The sequence below is a fragment of the Alosa sapidissima genome, chromosome 7 (assembly GCF_018492685.1).
Source record: "Alosa sapidissima isolate fAloSap1 chromosome 7, fAloSap1.pri, whole genome shotgun sequence".
In the NCBI taxonomy this organism is placed as follows: Eukaryota; Metazoa; Chordata; class Actinopteri; order Clupeiformes; family Clupeidae; genus Alosa; species Alosa sapidissima.
This window is the reverse complement of record NC_055963.1, coordinates 30726576-30747185: the sequence shown is the minus strand read 5'-3', so window position 1 is coordinate 30747185 and position 20610 is coordinate 30726576.

Genomic DNA, 20610 nt, shown 5'->3' with positions numbered 1-20610 from the left:
TTGGCGAGCGTTGACAACAGCGACTCTCTCTCTCTCTCTGCCAGCGGTGATGCAGCCTGTAGCCGACGAGCGGGCTCCGGTTGAGCCGCGGCCAGGCTCCTCTCCTCCCTCCGGTGGCAGTGCTGGCACACGGACGCCTGGACAGGGCGAAAATGGCGCACTGCCACCACCACAGCCAACAGTTCTCTGCGGGTCATGCAGTAGTTCTTCTCTGCTCGGTCCAGTGAGCGGCTGAAGTATGCGACCACCTGCTCGCCCTGCTCGCCTGCTTGAGAGAGGACGGCGCCGACGCCCACGTCGCTGGCGTCGGTGTCCAGGATGAACGGCAGTTGAGGGTCAGGGAAAGCGAGCACTGGGGCCTCACATAGCACCCTCCGCAGCCGCCGGAATGCCGCGTCGCACTCTCGCGTCCACTCGAAGAGCTGGCCTTTGTGCGTCAAACGATGCAGCGGGCTGGCGACTGTAGCAAAGTCCCGGATGAAACGCCGATAATATGACGCCAGGCCCAGGAAGCTCCGCAGCTCAGCACCATCGCGCGGAACAAGCCAACGTCTCACCGTCTCCACCTTAGCTGGGTCGGTGGCCACTCCGGCGGCCCCCACGACATGGCCCAGGAATCCGGTTTGCCTCCGGAACAGGTGGCACTTTTTCGGGAGCAGTTTGAGCCCAGCACCCCGTATGGCATCGAACACCTTTTCCAGACGTCCTATGGCACCGGTGAAGTCTGTTGCATGACACAGGATGTCGTCCAGGTAAACCACGCAGCATGTTCGTGGAATGCCCGCCAGGACACGCTCCATCAGACGCTCAAAGTTCACTGGCCCGTTGCATAGGCCGAACGGAAGTACCCGGAACTGCCACAGCCCTTGCCCGATGGTAAACACTGTCTTCGGCTGAGCTTCCGGGGCTAGCTCAATCTGCCAGTAGCCACTGCGTAAGTCCAGCGAGCTAAACCAGCAGGAGCCGGCAATGCTGTCCAGCGCATCGTCAATGCGGGGGAGCGGGTAGGAGTCTTTCCGGGTTACCTGGTTGAGGCGCCTGTAGTCAACACAGAACCGCCAGGAGCCGTCCTTCTTCCGGACGAGTACAGCCGGCGCAGCCCAGGGACTACTGCTTGGCTCTATCACTCCTGCCGCGGCCATTTCCTTGATCTTTTCTTCAGCTGCTTGTCGTTTGGCGAACGGTAAGCGATGATGCTGAAGTCGGATGGGCCGAGCATTTCCGGTGTTGATATCGTGTTGGACCAGGCTCATTCGGGTGCAGTCCTCATCTCTTGCAGCGAAGATGTCGGTGTACGCTGCTAGTAGTCTCCGCACCTGGCTACCCTGTGCTTCACTCAGCCCCTCACAGCTACGAGTGCAGAGTTCATTTACGGCTTGCCTTGTCTCTAAAGAGGGCCGCGCTCTCTGAGCGGAGAGTGGTGTTTGCTCAACCCGCTCTCTTGGCTCCTCCCTGGTGAGCGTGAGCTGAGCAGTGGCGCCCTCAGCGAGCGGACCTGGATGAGACCTGTTGTTTTCGCGGGCTTGTGTGGGGAGGGGCAGAGTCTGGTATGACGAGTACTCTTTGCGAGTTCGCTTCCTGCGGACTTGTGTGGAGCGAGTTGGAGAGTTCTTCGTCGCGCCAGCTCTCCGCACTTCATGCTCTGTTTTCCCCGCCGTGTGCAACACTACGCTGCTCGTCCCCAAGTGTAGTGTGAACCGGGAAATGTCCACCACAGCCCCCCATTTCTCTAGCACGTCCAGGCCGAGAATGCAATCATCCTGAATGCTAGCCAACCAAAGCCGGCGGCTCGCTGTCTCACCGTTGATGCACACGCACACCACTTTTTGTCCATACAGTTCCGCTCGCTCTCCGGTAACTGTTGTGATGCACGTTTTTGTCTTTTCCCAGCCTCTGGGTCTGGCTACCAGTGTGCCGGGTAAGAGACCGGGGCGCACAAGCGAGATGGTGGAGCCAGTATCGATCAAGGCGTGACACCGAGTCCCATCAAGCGTGCAGTCCACATACAGTCCTCTGGTTTGGCCGAGCCGGCCCAGCCGTATGCAGTCCATAGCCCCTCCCGCCGTGCCACCTTCTTCTAGTAACTGGGGCGCGAGCGTGAGGGGTGCCGAGGCTGGGCAATACCACGCGATGTGTCCTGGCTCGCCACACCGGTGGCATCCGTCTCCGCTGGCCGGCCTCTTCCACTCGCGTGGGCAGCGTTGTGGTGGCTGTGCCGTGGTCTGCCGCGTCACCTCCAGTTCCTCCCCGTCTTCCTCCATGTCTGGCGTACGCAATGCCTCGACTCTGTTGTGCGGAAGATGTTTTCCACCTGTTCGGCTTCCTCGAGCGCCACGGACAGCGAGCTGGGGGCACTCAGGCGAAGGTGTTCTTTTAGCCGCTCTGGGTGGATGCCTCGCACGAATGCTTCCAGTGCCATCTCTTCATGTAGATCCTGGCTGTACGTTGGGTAGCCCTGCCGGGCATACAGCTGCAGGTCAGCCGCGAACTTGCCCAGTCTCTCGTCCTTGTGTCGCCGTCTGGAAGCGAGTTGTTCTCTGGCATCGCTGATGAAGATTCTCTGGCCGAATCGTCATTGCAGAGCTGCTTCGATTGCGGTCCAGCTTACTTGCTCCGCCGGTGGCAGGTCTTCTAATACTTGTAGCGCTTCCCCCTCCAGAGCCAACGCCACCTGTACGCCCGTTCTCTCCGCCGACCAGCCATTCAGCTCGGCTGCCAGCCGGACCTGTACCAGGTATGTCGCCAGCGGCCTTTTGCCATTGTAGTGGGGCAACTTTACGCTGGGGCGCCCTCCTACCGCCGCCGTTGCACCGGGGACCGGCCGGTTTCCATCGCTCCCGTGTGGAGCGGGTTCAAGTGGCGGGATGCTGCCATCAGCCCAGTTCGTTCCCTCCTGTGGCCGGGGGCGGGACTCTTCGTCACGGCCACTCTGCAGGCTGGCTCCGTTTGCTGGGCCCAGCAGGTGGCCATTGGCGAGCACGCTGTCGAAAAGCCGTCTTGGCAGGAAACTCATCATCACCAGGGCATCAGTTGCAGCTTTGTCCTCCCGTCCAGTAGGAGTCATCATCCCACTTCTGACACCAATGTAACAAACTGCAAGGTTGTCTCAAAATGGTCTTTATTAGTTACGCACCAAAACACACGAACGTCATCACACAGGCAACAATTAAACAAGCACGATACACAAACAGGGTAGTCACATACAATACACGGGGTAAACACATGAGGTACAACATAAAGAAAGACTATACCAGCTAACACATACATGACAAGGTAAACGCAATTACTCATACTAAAACCAACATCAACATCACACACACACACACACACACACACACACACACACATACACTGCACAGCATTATGGGAGTTCAGTCATGAACCAGCTAGGCTCAGTTCACTACAATACGTTATTAGAAAAGACACGTTCTGACAATGCATTTAAGTTTCAAGAATATATTTGCACACCCGTGTATAAGCAGTTTTTCAAACCCCTTAGTTCACCCTCATTAAGTACAACTCAGTCTTAATCCTCAAAGTGATGAGGCACTTTTCCTTTATGCGCAGTAACAACGCACCCGACAACTGTTTGTATGCACAAACGAGTGCACGTATGCTCATAGGTTCAGCCAAAGTCACTTCTCCCGAAAAATAATAATCCAATGAATCCACGAAAAAATCACGACGACCCAGTCTTTATAATCCACAAACCAAAAAGGAAGTAATCCACAACGAAGAATCCACAAGGAAAGAAAAACAGCTGTGTCCGCGACACAACCTTAGCAACCGAAAAATAGATCAGCCTTACCGGTTTCCAACGAGGCAACGATCGCATTAAGTCCTTTTTCGTTCGTTAAAACGGTGTGGCTTTTAGCTATTTCCACAATTAGATTTAAGTTCCCGTCGGCCGATCGCTCAGGTCTCGCTTAGACTCCCCGAGTATTTCTCCGCCACCCTCTCCTCTTCTCATACCGCATTTAAAAGCCATTCAAAAGTCCCCGCATCCACTGATAGGTGGGTCTAGCCTGACGAGCCAGACCCACATAAGGTGTTCATTTTAGGACATCCTCAGACTCAGGTGTCAGACTCAGAAAAACATCGGTCATCTTCAGACAAAACTGCCTCAGCGTCAGAAAAACCTCTGTCATCTTCAGACAAAACTGCCTCAGCGTCAGAAAAACCAGACTCAGGTGTCAGACTCAGAAAAACATCTGTCATTTTCAGACAAAACTGCCTCAGCTTCAGAAAAACTTCTGTCATCTTCAGACAAAACTGCCTCAGCGTAAGAAAAACCTCTGTTATCCTCAGATAAAACTGCTTCAAACCAATCTGCCTCAGAAAAACATCTCTAAGGAGTCAGGTCTCAGAAAAAACGCTGTCAGAAAAAGTGGAGTCAGGTCTCAGAAAATCAGGTCTCAGAAAAGTATTAAGTATTAAATAAAGACAAATGTGCTATGCCATGATGTAATACCATATAATACAATTATAAAACGTTAGCAGTTGTCATTGTCATTGCACAACAATAATAGACAGACATAAAGATAGACAGGTACTTGAAATGTAATCCCCAGGGGACAATAACTGCAGCTTGAATTAATTTGATATGAGATGTTATCTTAACTTATTTAGAGAAATGTGCCTTGTTGTTGGTACCTGCTATTTCATGTATTATCATAATGGTATTATATGGTATTACATCATGACATAGCACATTTGTCTTTATGGGGGTTTGGGAATAATGATGTGATGATAATGATGCAGGTTTCTTACTGGTAGGTAGTGTACAACTGGGAAACGGTTAGCAAAAGTAAGAAATAATGGTCCAGGTGTCGTTCTGGACTTTCGTGGTGGAAAAATGTTTAACCAACTTTTCCCTAGCTCATTGAATGTACCGTAATCCTACGAAAAACAAATTATTTTGCTGTATGTAGTACGTAGCTTACTCCGGTATGTGCCTTACAGCAGCTGCTAATGTTACTAGTGAAGTGAGGTTAGCTAAGTTACATCCATGGATTTCCTACAATGTGTATACCATTGGATAACTTTCTACCTTTACTTATAATTTCTACATCTAACCAAGCACCAAATATAACATGCCAGTGACCAGGCTTGGAATTTCACCATTCTGGGGGCAAGGCCACTTGGCCTTCAGTTGGGCATATTTGGTGGGGGGCACAAAGGCCACATGGGCACCAAGGCCAAAGTTAACTATACAGTAGTAGGCTATACAAATGATCAAAGTTGTATTTAGCCTATTCACTGCAGTAGACCTGCATCATTGTATGAAACATTACAAAAACATGAAACATGACATATTACATATAACTGTAAATCATCTGATCATCTAATAAAAACAGATATCTAGGCTATAATATAACATTTATTTTATATTTGGCCTGCTATGAAATCATGTATTGAACAATTTAAATTTAAGCACAGCTCATCTTTAAGAAACTCAAATAGCCTAGATGCATGCTTAGCATTTTGTGATCAGGCTACTTTCACAAACTCTTAGTCAGCTGTCCTCTGATTTACCAATATCTAGGCGATATTTGTAACATTTATTTTGTATTTGGCCCGTTATGAAATCATGTGGAACAATTTAAACACATTGTAAAACTTAAAGCCCAAATTTGGAGACATCAATGCATGTCGAAATTTACTGCAAATTCAGAACTGGATTACTCTGGAACGGCTAACTGTACAGGGGACTGCTTTACACCTTTATGTTCGGTAAGGTCTGCTGTTTATTCTGATATGTGGTTTGTCATGTGTTAAAAGAAGGGTTGGTAAAGTATTCCACCGAGATGAATGGGTAGGGAGATCATGGACGCAAAACCTTCAGTAGAATGTATGATTAAATTGAATGATATTATTTACTTTTCTCGCGAACCGTTCAACACAGCAATTATCGGCTAACAGCGTTTAAAAGCTGAGAAAAAGCTCTTTCATGTGACATCACTTGTGATGTCTGTGTGATGAATAGGCTACTTCGCGAGTAGTTCAACTGAGAAGAATGGGTGAATTTGGACGCACTTTCTTGCGATGTCACTTTCTCCACTGCGTAAAAGACTAAATTAATTTGCGCTGTGAATGCTAAGATTATTTTGACAGGCCGCAGGCTAAATAAAAATCGCTATTAGTAGGACACAAAGCAGAATATTGAAAGAAGGGGGCACCAAGGCCACCGTGGCCTGTAAACCTATGATTTTCAAAGGGGCTTCACGGCCAACGCAAGGGGCTACCACGGCCGTCGTGGCCGCCGTGAAATTCCTACCCTGCCAGTGACAGAATAACGTAGGCCTATACTCACCGTTCTGTATCCGTCGTCTTCTTCTGTCCCCACAACTTTTCATTTGAGACTTTTTCGTCTGACTCTGACAGAGGTTTTTCTTACGCTGAGGCAGTTTTGTCTGAAGATGACAGAAGTTTTTCTGACGCTGATGCAGTTTTGTCTGAAGATGACAGAAGTTTTTCTGAAGCTGATGCAGTTTTGTCTGAAAATGACAGATGTTTTTCTGAGTCTGACACCTGAGTCTGGTTTTTCTGACGCTGAGGCAGTTTTGTCTGAAGATGACAGAAGTTTTTCTGACGCTGATGCAGTTTTGTCTGAAGATGACAGAGGTTTTTCTGACGCTGAGGCTGTTTTGTCTGAAGATGACCGATGTTTTTCTGAGTCTGACACCTGAGTCTGAGGATGTCCTAAAATGAACACCGTAACCACATTAAAATGTAGGGTCTGGAAACTCACCGTTCGCAGTGCTCAGTCCGAGGGGCGGGATAATCAGTTGTCTTTCAAATTCCCTCTGCATGCAATAGAACAGCGGCAGCGCTATGAGTCCCATGCGTTTCCCACCAGCAGAGCTAGTTGGCTAGTTCAAACGTTTGCCAACTTAATAAAAGCTTAACTCGTGTCACACTGTTCGCTAGCAGCAACATCCATCTTATTTGTTTTCAAGTAGCAGGGAATTCAAGCCAAACTGTTGCAACTCTGCCATCAATCATTATGTTAAGCCCACCTAACGACTCTATACACGATTTCATTGGCCTGATGTGGTTTCGATTTCTGGAGCTCACAAGCCAACGGAGAGTTGCTAGCCCTTGTGTTGTGTTCGAAAGCTGTTTACACCTGTGGTGTTCGCGGGTCAATTTTGACCCGTGAATTAAAAATGCTTGAAAATCCTTTAAATCACAAGTTTTCTTCCAATATTGTTTTTCAACTCATTGCTGGCTTAGTATACAATCATATAAATGGAACCAGTGTGGGATATTTTTTTGTTGCCTCCACAGACACGGTGTTTTAAAATATACCACTTGTTTTTGATTGCAAAAACTATTTAAATTCACTAAAAATATTTCTCATTCTTATAGACTAAGTAATTATAAACTGTAAATGTGTTTTAGACCTATATTAGAGTACACCTACCAAAAAAAAAAAAAAAGTATTTTTTTATTATTTCAAATTATTAACAATAGTGACATCTTTGGTGTTCGGGTCAAAATTGACCCGCATAGATAAATAGTAGGATAATGACAAGTGTTCAAATTTCTTTCCATAAAACCAACTTTTATTTAACCATACCAATTAACCAAGCAATTTAACCATAAAAATGAACAATGATCAACAGTGTGTGTGTGTGTGTATTCGCGTACATGTGTGTGTGTGTGTGTGTGAGTGTGTTTGTGTGTGTGTGTGTGTGTGTGTGTGTCAGTGTGTGAGTGTGTTTGTGCGTGTGTGTGTGTGTGAGTGTGTTTGTGTGTGTGTGTGTGTGTGTGTGTGAGTGTGTTTGTGCGTGTGTGTGTGTGTTTGTGCGTGTGTGTGTGTGTGTGTGTGTGTGTGTGTGTGCATTAACCATAAACTGAACATTGAAAATAACGATGTTAGCGCAGGTGAGTCGCTCTGAATGAACCATAACCCATTCTCACGACGAGCAACTCTGGTCTCCCTGTTGTCAAAACGTAGCACTCTTGATAACACATGAAAGGCTTGAAGAGACATTGTGGCACGAAAAATAGGGCGTCCTGACTCACTATCCCATTAGCTGGCTGTAGCTTCATTAGAGGATCTGTACACCCCCGCAAGAAGCAACAGTCCCATGTATGCATCTAGCTGTGTTTTGTCCATCTCCGTCGAGCTATCACCAAACACTCTTCTCCCCTCCATGTTGGTCATCTCAAGTAGGATATTCTGAATAGGTCGTGGAAAGAATAATTCAAACGCTGACTTGATGTCTTGGGCGTGTGACACAGCGTATCTAGTAGGCCCTGGAGTCATTCTGAGGATGTTCTCCGCCGGTGCCCTGGATTGGGTTTGAGGAGGGCTTGATAACCACGAAATGTCACCTTTTTTTGACTTGAAAACCTCTCCTTGAGCATCTGTGACATCTGGGTCCTCCTCATCAGATGCTCATCCTCAGACACATCCTCCTCAGCTTCACTTTCCTCTCTATCCTCACCATCATTACCAAAGATATGATCTAGCGCCTCATGAACAGTGTACCTTTTGCTCATGTTGACTGCTCCTACAGAATTCAACTAATAATATCCCACCCAAACCCTCTTTATATGTGCCAGTGTTTATAAACAATGTATCAAAATGCCGTGAGAAAGTCTGAAAGTTTGAGTTCACGTGGGGGGTGGTGGGTGTGTGTGTCTAGGTTTTCTATGTGTCTATGTCTGTGCCTGTGCATGTGAAAGAAGTATGTGTGTGTGTGTGTGCGCGCTCACACGTCTGCATGCACATGTGTGTGTGTGTGTGTTGGGGGGGGTTGTGTGTGTGTGTGTGTGTCTGTGTGTGTCTATGTGTGCGTGATGTGGGCAATAACTGGGCACATTGGGCCACAATTGATCCTCAGAGCTTTTAGGGAACGCATACAACAGCCAGTATTCTCTGCCGGGTCATTTCTGACCCAAACACCACAGATGTAACTTTGTTTTTTTTGAGACCCTTAGAATGGTGAAATGGTGAAAATTGATTTTGCTGCATTTAATTAGGTGTGTCTGAGGATTAGATGAAGCCTCATTCCAAAACTAAAAAGCAAATGGTATTTTTTACACATTTAAACTTGAAAACGGGTCAATTTTGACCCGAACACAACAGAAGGGCTAGACTAGCCCTGGCAGCAAATGTAATTTGCTTCCGCTAGGGGCGCGTCTAGATTTCTAGGCTAAGGTGCGTCAGCTGACGCGTTAGACAATCAGCTGACGGGTTTGACAGCCAACTGATAGGTGCGTCAGCTGCATTAGACAATCAGTTGACGGGTGTGGCAGACAGCTGATAGGTTTTCCCCCCCATGTAAACCAAAGAAAACGTAAGTTACGCAAATAACTATGGATCTGTGAGACCGAGGGATGACCGTCACTACGGTCTAAAAAAGGAATGATCACCTTCGTTCTGCCTATCACCGAGACCATATGTCAACAAAGTCATGCCCATGACCTCCGGAAGCAGAACGACTCGAGCTTGTAAATAGCGGAGATTGCTCCCGGTTCAGTCTCCTACCTTGAGCACCTCAGGATGGTCCGAGCGACAAGGATAGTGACGGTCATCCCTCGGTCTCACAGATCCATAGTTACATGCGTAACTTACGATCTGTTTCGACCTCACTCTGACCGTCACTACGGTCTAAAAAAGGGATGACCCATACCAAAAAAGTCGCGAGGAGCTCTAAGCTAACCATTAAAACCTCGCTCGGTCACGGACATGAGGGCAGCGTCGCCAACCGGAGCTGGGCGAGTGACGTCCACCCTATAAAACCTGGTAAAAGTGCAAGGCGTCGCCCATGAAGCCGCTGCACAGATATCGCTTGCTGGTACCCCCTTAAGGGCAGCCCAAGACGTAGCCATACTCCTGGTGGAGTGAGCCCTTGTACCCGAAGGGACCGGTATTCCCAGAGCCTGGTAGGCATGGGAAATAACCTCAACCAGCCAATGCGACAGCCGCTGTTTGGAAAGCGGTAGTCCCTGCTTCGCCGCCCCATAACAGACAAAAAGTTGAGTGTGTTCCCTCCTCAACGACTGCGTACGGGCCAGATAAGCTCTCAAAGCCCTGACTGGGCACAGAGTGAGCAACTTGTCGCGCTCTGCCTGTGAGGCAGCAGACGGCTGGAATTGGGTCAGCTCCAGAACCTGGTTGATAGACTGCTGACTTAGAACCTTAGGCAGGAAGGCTGGATTAGGCCAAAGTGACACGCCAGTGCCCCCTGCCTGCCACCTCAGGCAGTCTTCGCTGACGGTGAGGGCGCACAGCTCCCCGACGCGCCTGGCCGAACAAAGAGCCAGGAGAAAGCTAGTTTTCAGAGACAAAGATCGCAGATCTGCATCTAAAATGGGCTCATACGGGCCTTCAGTAAGAGACATTAAAACGGTGGGCAAATCCCAGTTTGGTGCCCGCAAAGTGCGAACTGGACGCAACCGGCGGGCCCCTTTTAAAAACTGACCAATCAGTGGATGCCTACCCAAGGGCCTGTTATCCGCACCCCGGTGAAAGGCTGAAATGGCCGAGGCATAAACCTTCACAGTACTGACCGCCTTGCCTTGATCCAAATAGGACTGCAAGAAGCGCAGAACTTGTGGCACAGGGCAAACAGCTGGCTCAAGACCCAAGCTGGCACACCATTCCGAAAAGATCCTCCACCTGAGTGCATAGCAAGCTCTAGTAGAAGGAGCCCTGGCGTTGTTCAGAGTCTCCTGCACAGACTCAGCTAGCTGTTCAATGACTGACTCTGCAGGGGCCAAACCCACAGGCGCAGGGCACCTGGGTTCGGATGCCAGATCTGCCCGTCTGCTTGTGACAGAAGATCCGCCCGGCAGGGTAACTGCCATGGCTGACCCCGTAGGAGCCGGAGAAGGTCTGGAAACCAAGGCCTCGCCGGCCACCGTGGAGCAACCAGCAGAACTGTGTGTTGGCCCTCCCTGATCCTCCGCAGGACCTGAGGTACAAGAGGGGATGGAGGAAAAGCGTACAACAAGCCTGTCGGCCAGTCTTGTGACAGAGCATCCAGGCCCAAACTGCCTCCCTGTCCCACGAAAGAGTACCACTCTGGGCAGTGAGTCGTTTCTGCCGACGCAAACAGGTCCACTTGTGCAGTCCCATACTGAGCCCAGACCTGGCTGACCACCTCTGGGTTCAATCTCCATTCCCCTGGGAGTGGCCCGGTCCTGGAGAGAATGTCGGCCGCCCTGTTCTCCACACTTGGAACGTGTACTGCCCTCACTGAAGCCAGACACGGCCATGCCCATGACAGCAACTCCTCCGCCACCTGGAGGCACCGCCAGGACCTCGTGCCGCCTTGGTGATTGACATGATACACCGCCGAGGTGCTGTCTGACCTCACCAGAACATGTTGGCTTCGCATCCCTGGCAGGAACCTCTGCAGGGCGAGATGGATGGCCTTCAGCTCGAGGACGTTGATGTGCTCTGACGTCCAGGAGGGAGGCCACACGCCCCTCGCTGACAGCCCTTCCCAGACAGCTCCCCAGCCTGTCAGAGAAGCGTCTGTCGAGATGACTTGCCTCTTGTGAGGAAGGCCCCCCAGCGGAACACCCTGGAGTAAGAACCTCCTGTCCGTCCAAGGACGCAGGGCTCGGATGCAAGCAGGAGACACCCGCAACTTCACATGCCTGTCGTCTCTCGGGTGGAGCTGAAAGGCATTGAACCAACACTGCAGTGGGCGTACCTTCAGCAGGCCCAATGGCAGTACCGCAGCTGCCGCGGCCATTAAGCCCAACAGCCTCTGGACTTTGTGGGCGGTGACCAGTCTGCCCAGCCGAAAGCCTGTCAGAGCCTCGGTCAAGCTGTCTGCCCTCCGTGGAGTGAGAGACGCCGTCATGCTGACCGAGTCGAGGAGGACACCAAGGAAATCCGCCTGCTGGCGGGGCTGCAAGTTGCTCTTTTTCCAGTTGACCGTGAAACCCAGGGCCTGGATATGGGTCAGAACCGTGTTGGTGTCGTGCACCACCTGCACCTGAGATGGGGCACAAATTAGCCAGTCGTCCAGGTACGGTAGGATCTTTAGGCCCTGGACCTGCAGGGGGGCTAGCGCGGCTGCCACCACGCAAGTAAATATTCTGGGGGCCAGTGAAAGGCCAAATGGGAGGACCTGAAACTGGAACACCCTGCCTTGGAAGGCGAAGCGGAGGAAGGACCTGTGTGCTGGGCAGATAGGGACGTGGAAGTACGCGTCTTTTAGATCCAGAGACGTAAACCACTCCCCTTCCTGGATGGAACAAATCACTATTCCAACGTGGACCATTTTGAATGGCAGCACCTTGAGGTACTGGTTCAAGGGCCTGAGGTCGAGGACTGGCCGGTAACCTCCGTCTTTTTTGGGCACAATAAAATATTTGGAATAAAACCCAGTGTGCCGTGCGTGCAGCGGTACTTCTGAGATGGCCCCTTTCAGAAGCAACTCCTGGACCTCCTTGACAAGCACGGAATTTAAAAGGGGGTCTTTCACAGTCGTCATCTTGACCCCTGAAAACGTAGGGGGCCGCCTTCGAAACTGTAGGCGGTAACCGTGAGTCACCGTAGCCACAACCCAAGAGTCTGGCACAATCCCTTCCCAGGAGGTCCTGGACAGCTGGGAAGGGCAATCGACGGGCAGCCCCGGATCCCTAGGCAGGACCGCCACCGCGGCCTGCACCTCTGCCTGCGCCCCGTCGAGGTCTTTGCTGTCCTCTGGGCCAGGGAGTTGGGGCTGAGCTCTGGTCTGGTGCACGAAAGCGCCGGTCCCGTGGGGCAGCATAGTTGATACTTACCTGTGGTGTTCGGGCGGGCTGCCACCGCCCATACTTACCTGATGCTGCCCTGTGGGGAACCGGAGCTCGCCTGTGGCACACACGCTGACCAGTTTCTCTAGAAGCGCCAGCCCTGCTCTGTCCAGCACCCCCTGGGAGTCTGGATGGAACACATGCCCAGGCACCACGGGGAGACCTAACAGGTCTGTCCTGATGGCATCAGGGAGAGAGATTTGGGCAAGCCACACCTGTCTACGGCACAGCACCGCAGAGGCCATAGCACTCCCCACATCACGCGTCAGCTGGGAGTGGGCTGACAGTGCGGCATCCACCAGGGCCCTTGCATCATGGTCCTCCGGGCTCATCGTTTTTCGCAGAGCCGCCAGAGTGATGGCCAGGGCGTTGCCCATACGGGCTGCCCGTGCTGATGCGTCAAAGCAGTGACTGATAAGATGGTCCGTCTTGGCACACTCCTTACGCGGGCAGCGTGGATTGGGAGATGCATTGGCAGGCCCCAGGGAAGTCCAGGCGGCGATGGACTGCTCGACCGGTGGCATATCCCCTAGCCCTGAGTCGGCCGGATAGGCAGCCTTTGCCAGCTGACGGCAACCTGGATTTAATTGGGGGCACTGTAGCGACTTACCCCATGCCGTCTGCAGCACCTTCGTGTAATCCACTGCCACGGGTATACAGGGTGGTGGGCTGCTGTGCGAGACGCCTTCCCAGACGCCCCCAAGGGAAGCCATGTCTGGCATAGGGGCCTGAAGACCCAGGATCTTGGAGGCACTCAACACCCGTGACATCAAGGAGCCGACGGGGACCTCCCCTGGCACCGTGGATTCATCAGTTGGCTGCACCATGTCTGAATGTAGCTCATCCAGGAGGCCGTCCCCGCTTACGTCATCGATCGTAGAACGAGGGGCATGGAGCGACAGCACATCCACATCACCCAGATCAACATCCGCACCATGGCTCTCAGGCCTGGATGGGGAGAGACCTTCCTGGCCAGGGGGCAGAGAAGGGGATGACGTGCCCTGGAGACCCTCCAGCCTGTCCATCCTCCTAGCCAGAGCCTGGAGAGCTGAGAGAATCTGAAGCGACTCCGTGCCATTACCCTCGGTCACGGCAGCTGGAGCCGAGCGCTTAGCAGGTCCAGGGACCTCCACCTGATCATGCCTGGAAGGGGACTCATGTTGCCGTTTACGCTTGTGCGTATGCTTACGGCCATGCCTATGAGAGTGGGGTGGTCGGTCGGGTGAGCGCCGCCTGCAGCGATGGGGTACACAACAGATACACAAAGAAGGCGGCCACCAGTGCGCGAACGCACGCGCCGACGTACACCAGTGGACAACTGGAGAAAAGACACAAAGCAGCCCGCACCTCGTGCAAGACTGCACCTAGCAGACACAAACAGCTAAACTTACCTTTTGCAAGTAGCCTAGCACACAACAACAAAGCTAACAAGAAGCACACAGTAACATTAGCGCCTAAGCGGCCGAGTACATACGCGCTGATCAGGCCCACACAGGTTCCGGCTGCCAGAGCAGTAAACAGAAATAATAACGGTGGCCCACGCCGGTGCGCAAACGCACCCAGCAGGCTCACACCAAGCCCAACTAGCCGCGAACAGCCAGATAAGGTACACAGTAGTTAACAAACAACAACCCGGAAACCTGGCACACACAAAAGGAAAATAACACTGAAACGGCAGCCCGCAGCAGTGCGCGAACGCAAGCAGCAGGCTCACACTAGCCCCTCCGCCGTGCGGTATGGGGTGAACTCAGGAAAGGCGTCAACAAGTTAAACAAAGTTAAACAAAGTTAAACAAAGTTTCTCACGTATCACAGGTCTCAGATGAGGCGATCAAGGTGAGAGACTGAACCGGGAGCAATCTCTGCTATTTACAAGCTCGAGTCTTTCTGCTTCCGGAGGTCATGGGCATGACTTTGTTGACATATGGTCTCGGTGATAGGCAGAACGAAGGTGATCATTCCTTTTTTAGACCGTAGTGACGGTCAGAGTGAGGTCGAAACAGATCATACAAACAGTATTCTGATACAGGCCCACAGGTACATATAAAGAGTGGAAATAGAACAAAGTGGAAAACACTTATTACCTGGTTACTAATTATTGTCTGACCAGGTTTATTAGTGAATCCTATATAAATTATGTGGTGGTGCTACAAATGAAGTGAACCTATTTTACCTGGTCCCTATGCTCCAAAGGCCCTATGTTCCCAGTGTCCTATGTATCCTGGGACCTATGTTCATTCAGGTACCTATTATGTGCTTTATAAAGCTGGAGGACCCTGGAAACATATGATGCTTGACCTGGGGAACACAGGACACCTGTCCATGATTCCATCACATATAAACCTGAGGAGCATAGGAGCCTGCTCTGACCTCAGTTATTGGCCTAATCTAGTGTCAGAGGGGTGTGATATCCACTATATTGCTAAATTGGATTAATTTTACCACTGCATTAAGTAAGGTTTTAAATGCATAATAGGAAACATTCTGTAATTTGGACATACAATAGTGTCAGAGCAGATTCTTGAGACACTTGATCTTTATTTTTGATCACATGAAGCTTTGCTTCTGGTTCGTCTGACTGGTCCCTGTGGCAGACGCGTATTGTTGGGAAAAGGGGTGGGAAATATATTTTCTGGTAAGGTTGTTCATATCTACTGCAAGTCTCTGCATAAATTCAGCCAATATGCCTTCAACAGGCTGTCTGGCAAGTTGATTATACCCCCCACCACCTTGTTTATATGTGACATATGTAATATAATAGTCAATAAGTGTAATGATTTACTGTTTTTGAGGTGTGATTGTAAAATCTGGGCAGTCAGTTAGATCTGATGTGTGCAGGAAATGACTGAAAGTGAAATTAAAATAAAGAACAGCATAGAAAATCAGCTATTACAATAGCTATGTATAATAGTGTGGTATAATGGATTTTCTAAATTGGCACACTTAGAATATAATAGAGAATTTCAGAGGCAATGTTGAGAAATGCCATGTGATACAAATTTAAAAGTAAAGAACAGACCTGGGACAATGTCCCCATATCATCTCTGAATGGAATTTAGTGGAAATCAGAGCCATATAAAGGTAGAGTTGCGACAACTCCATTGACGCTAATGTTCCATTTTTTTTTCAACAATGGCGGCTAATGGAAGCCTCAAATAGTTCCCGAAAGTTAACAATTTATAATAGCAGCAGTGCAGTTACAGACTGTTTGTAGCCAACATTTCAGACTCAGATTTACATTATTGGCTCATCCTAATAATAATAATAATAATAATAATAATAACAGTAACAACAGTAATAGTAGTAAAGTAATAGTATTAATAACCTAATTATAATAATAAACTATTTATGTATCGACTATGACAGCTTTTCTGCTGCTCAGTTTGTATCAGTTCCTTATCAAATAAATTAAAAGAGGCTAAAGCCCAATAAATGTGCCACACATAATAACCTAATATAAGATAAACCTTGCCTATACCATTTCAATTAGGCAGCACTAGGCAACACCACAAACGAGCTGTCATTAAGTTTTTGCGTTTGTAGCCTACAACTTTTATGACGTGACGTGTCTTGGGAATTTAGCTTTACCATCATGTCAACATAGTTGTAACGTTATGCAATGCGCATCTAGGCTATGGATTTAAGTGGTTTAATTTTAAAAAGTGCAGCAAAAGTGGGATAAAGTGCAACTGCTTCCCCAAAACAATTCCTCCATAACTGTGGATTTAATCGTTTGATATGTGGATAACTTTCAGTGGACTAAACACATAAAAGGTAAGATTTTGTTATCACAAAGCTAGCTGGTTCGTTAAATATGGCGAAGCATATTTACAGCCAACTTTGTAGGCCTACTTGCAGCAGTGAAACTGAGTTTGTTGTTAACATTGTTGGTAACGTAAACGTTTCTTCAGTTAGGAGCAGGACTGTTTTTTTTTATTTTGCATTCATTTTCATTGGCAAAAGCTAGCCTATGCATGAGAGAACCTAGATTTGAGGGAGCTGCAGCTGTTAGCATCAGCAGGCAGTGGTGGAGGAAGTACTGAAACTCAGTACTTAAGTAAGTACAAATACACAGAGAAATATTTACTTTAGTAAAAGTAAAAGTACCACAATGACAACCCTACTTAAGTAAAAGTAAAAAGTACCTGCTTTTAAATGTACTTTAAGTATTAAAAGTAAAAGTATTTGCATAATGATTTATTCTCTTAATATATATATTCTAAAAGGAAAAATCAGTATGGGCTGTGGCATTTTAATTAAGCTAATTTTAGGTTATACTCGACTAGATAGTTTTAAGTTAATGCAATTGTGCTTACCATCTGTGGCCCAGTTTACATTCTGACCTACAATTCTAGAGACTGTAATTCTGGTTATCTACTAGGGTGATCTGCTGAGTAATATCATTCAGCAAAACACGAGAGCCTGAAGTTTAACGGGGTAGACAAGGGAAACGTCGGGTGGATCGTAATGCCAATTATGCTGATTGAACAGAAAAGTTGCTGAGAAAGGTGTCTTTATGATTAAGTTCAGTTTCACTTGCGCAGACGCATAGACATTGAATGAGCGCTCACGTTACTACCCCCCAATTGTAGGATATGCATCTTTATTTAATCACACACAATTAAGGAATATTTCCTAATCTGGAAAATGTTACGTTTTTTCCGGCCACCGGTTCATTAATAGTCTACCATTCATTTGTGCCGCAAATGATCAGACGTGTGACAGAAGCATGGGCATAGCCTGTAACTTCGCTGATCCGCGGATAGCAATCTCATCGGAGAGGAGGCCCTAACGCTGCAGATAACAGACAGAGAAAGGCACAGAACACAGTTGCATGTACAGTGTAGCCATGGGTCTGGTGAATATAGCCGACCGAATGCAGATGGCTACAAGCTCACGCTTTGCCTGGTCTAGACTAGAAGCGTATGTTTCTAAGAATGCACGTAGCGCTCCAGAATCTTTGGTAGCAACCCCCCCGGTAAAACAAACGTGTTTGTCAGAGAGAAAAAAAAAAAACTGATCATAAAATGTATTGTAAAAAGGAACGATGGTGTTGTAGAAATGTAGCGGAGTAAAAGTACAGATAATTGCTGTAACATGTAACGAATTAAGTAAAAGTCAAAAGTATGCACTATAAATTTTACTTAAGTAAAGTACAAATACGTGGAAAATTTACTTAGTACAGTAACGAAGTATTTGTACTTCGTTACATTCCACCACTGTCAGCAGGTCATATTAACACAGCAGGGCACACTAGCCCAGTGATGAAGGATCGTGTAAAATCCCCATCCCCAGAAAGTTTCAAACCAAGCTTGCGCTGATGATGCATGATCACTGATCAAATTGCTATTTTCTGACACAATGCACACCATTTCCAGGTGCTCACCTGTCTGAATCTCAAGCTCTTTAGCCTAGCATCTGCTGTTCACAGCACGGTGAATGACAAACGATGACAAAATGCTGTTCATGTTGTTCATATCCTGGTTATTTATCGAAGGACTTACATGTCACGTTTTATATTTTATTATGATCACTCGCATTCCCATGGGGTTACTAAATAGGTAGGTCTAATGCTACGGTTAACTTAGAATGCCCACCATTACACTGGAGATGTTAAAACACTTTTAAACTTTTTTTTATTCTGCCGCGACGATAGGCTAGGCTTGGCTAGGTAATTCGCTCATTAGCTCAGATCAGTGACTACCAGAGGAAACGCGGGGTAGAAAGCTCAAACAAGTAGGCTAATGTTAGACTAGCTGTGTTACAGTTTCTCGTTGCAATCAAAATTTCACAGGAGCTCCATGCGCTTTTGTAGGCTACACGCAGTCTCAAAAACACTGTTTACAGCTTTTCGAGTCACTGTACGAGGTCATTTATTTTATATAGCGATAATTTAGATACACTTATGGGGTGGGTGCAATTGCGTTTTCTAAAGAATGTCCCGTCTTGATTTTGTACAGAAATTAATATTAAGTGACACATACGTAAAAGGGCGAAAAAAAAACGTCACCTTATATAGCACCATATATAGGCTAAGATATAAGGTCTGGAATTTAATTTAATATTGTTGTAATGGTAGGATAACTACATAGGTTACACAATAATGACACTGTGTTATAAATATTGTATATCAATGCATTTATTGACTGTCAATTAACCAAAATCGTGGCTCTGTCTATCATTGAACAGTGGCCTATTTAATGCATTCTAATCCATTGTCAATCACTTCCGGGAACTATTTGAAGTTTACATGAACCACGTGACCTTAACGAATTTTGAACACCCATTGTCGCAACTCTACCTTTATATGGCTCTGGTGGAAATTAGATGATTGTACAATGCAATGTGTGAAAATCCCTAAAATCGGACACTTGTTTCCCAATGGTCACAATTGTGACCGTCATCATGTTCACTCATGCTTTGAGAACGCTGAAAAAATATATTTCAATTGCATCCCTTCATACTAGACACCTTAAAGACGATGTGTACCAAAAATCTTTGTCCTATGTTTACATAAACATACTTTTCTAAGCTTGAGTTTGGGAGCTTTTGGGTGGAAATTTTCTGGTCAGGGTGCAACCAAAACATAAGCAGCTCTGGCCATGTGACAAATTACACTACACATTTGGCACTGCACATATTTAACTGAGACACTTTCAGGTTTCTATTTTTGGGAGAAATGTATTGATAATTCATCCAGTAACAGTTTTAAAGGCACAAGAGCAAGATTTTTTTGTACAGTCACAATTGGATTAAACGGGTTAAATGACAATATCCTGGCCGGACTTGTTGTCAGTGATATAAGTTTGAAATGAACATGATTTCTTAATGTCTAGTGACATATCAGGGCCATTTTATTATTAATTGAAATACATTTCTTACATATGGTTCCTTTAAGTCATGGAAGCCAAACAAGATGTGCTTAAAGGAAAAAGCAAAGTTCAGTTTTAAACTGGTGCAGAGCAGGGCCGACAGGTCTGTCCAGAATCCCTCAGACCAACAGCAGAACCAGAATATGCACTCGGGGCTTCCCCACAAAATGAACATGTGTCATCAAGGTCTTTTTTCATTCTAATGATAATGTTTGAGGGATAGTATATGAATAAGGTAATAAGTGATTTCACAAACTTTATTTATTAGAGGGTATTTTAATGGAACGGCTTCAGCGGCTACGCTAGTTCATGCCTGACTATTTCTATTAAGCGCAGCTTTCATTAGCGAGGTTGATGGAATACCCCTGAGGATCAACTATGGTTGGCAAACAATCAGCTTCCGACCCTGGAGATTGGGAGGAAGGCAGGTCGGGGAAACAGTCATTCCCAAAAAGGCCCTCTGCCAGGTGACATCAATTTACCTCTTTTGTAACCTCTCAGGGCATGCTAATTGGACTGAACCAACAGGTACAGGTGCAGGGGGAACCCAAACACAGAAGAGCAGAGAATCAATCCTGCTACACAGGTAAAAGATGATGAGTAGAAGTTGTTCCAGTCTGTCCAATGACCATTTATTGTCACAAGATGTAGGTTATTTACAGATAATATGCATCTGTGAAGGAGAGAACCATTAGTCACACTCCAAGGCCAAGGCCTTTCATCACAGATGTGATATTGCTCCAACAAACACAGAAACACTAGAACTAATCAAGACAGACAAGTGACAAACAGTCAGTCAATCATGCATTCAAATACAGAAACAAACGTAGATCATAACCATAATCGAACACAAAACACATAATACCACTCTTGCCTGCTTGTAGACTAAGAAAGGATTGTCTAACTTGAAGCTTGTTGGTAGATGGACAGAGAGGATATTACGACTTGTAGCTCCTTGGTTAGACAGC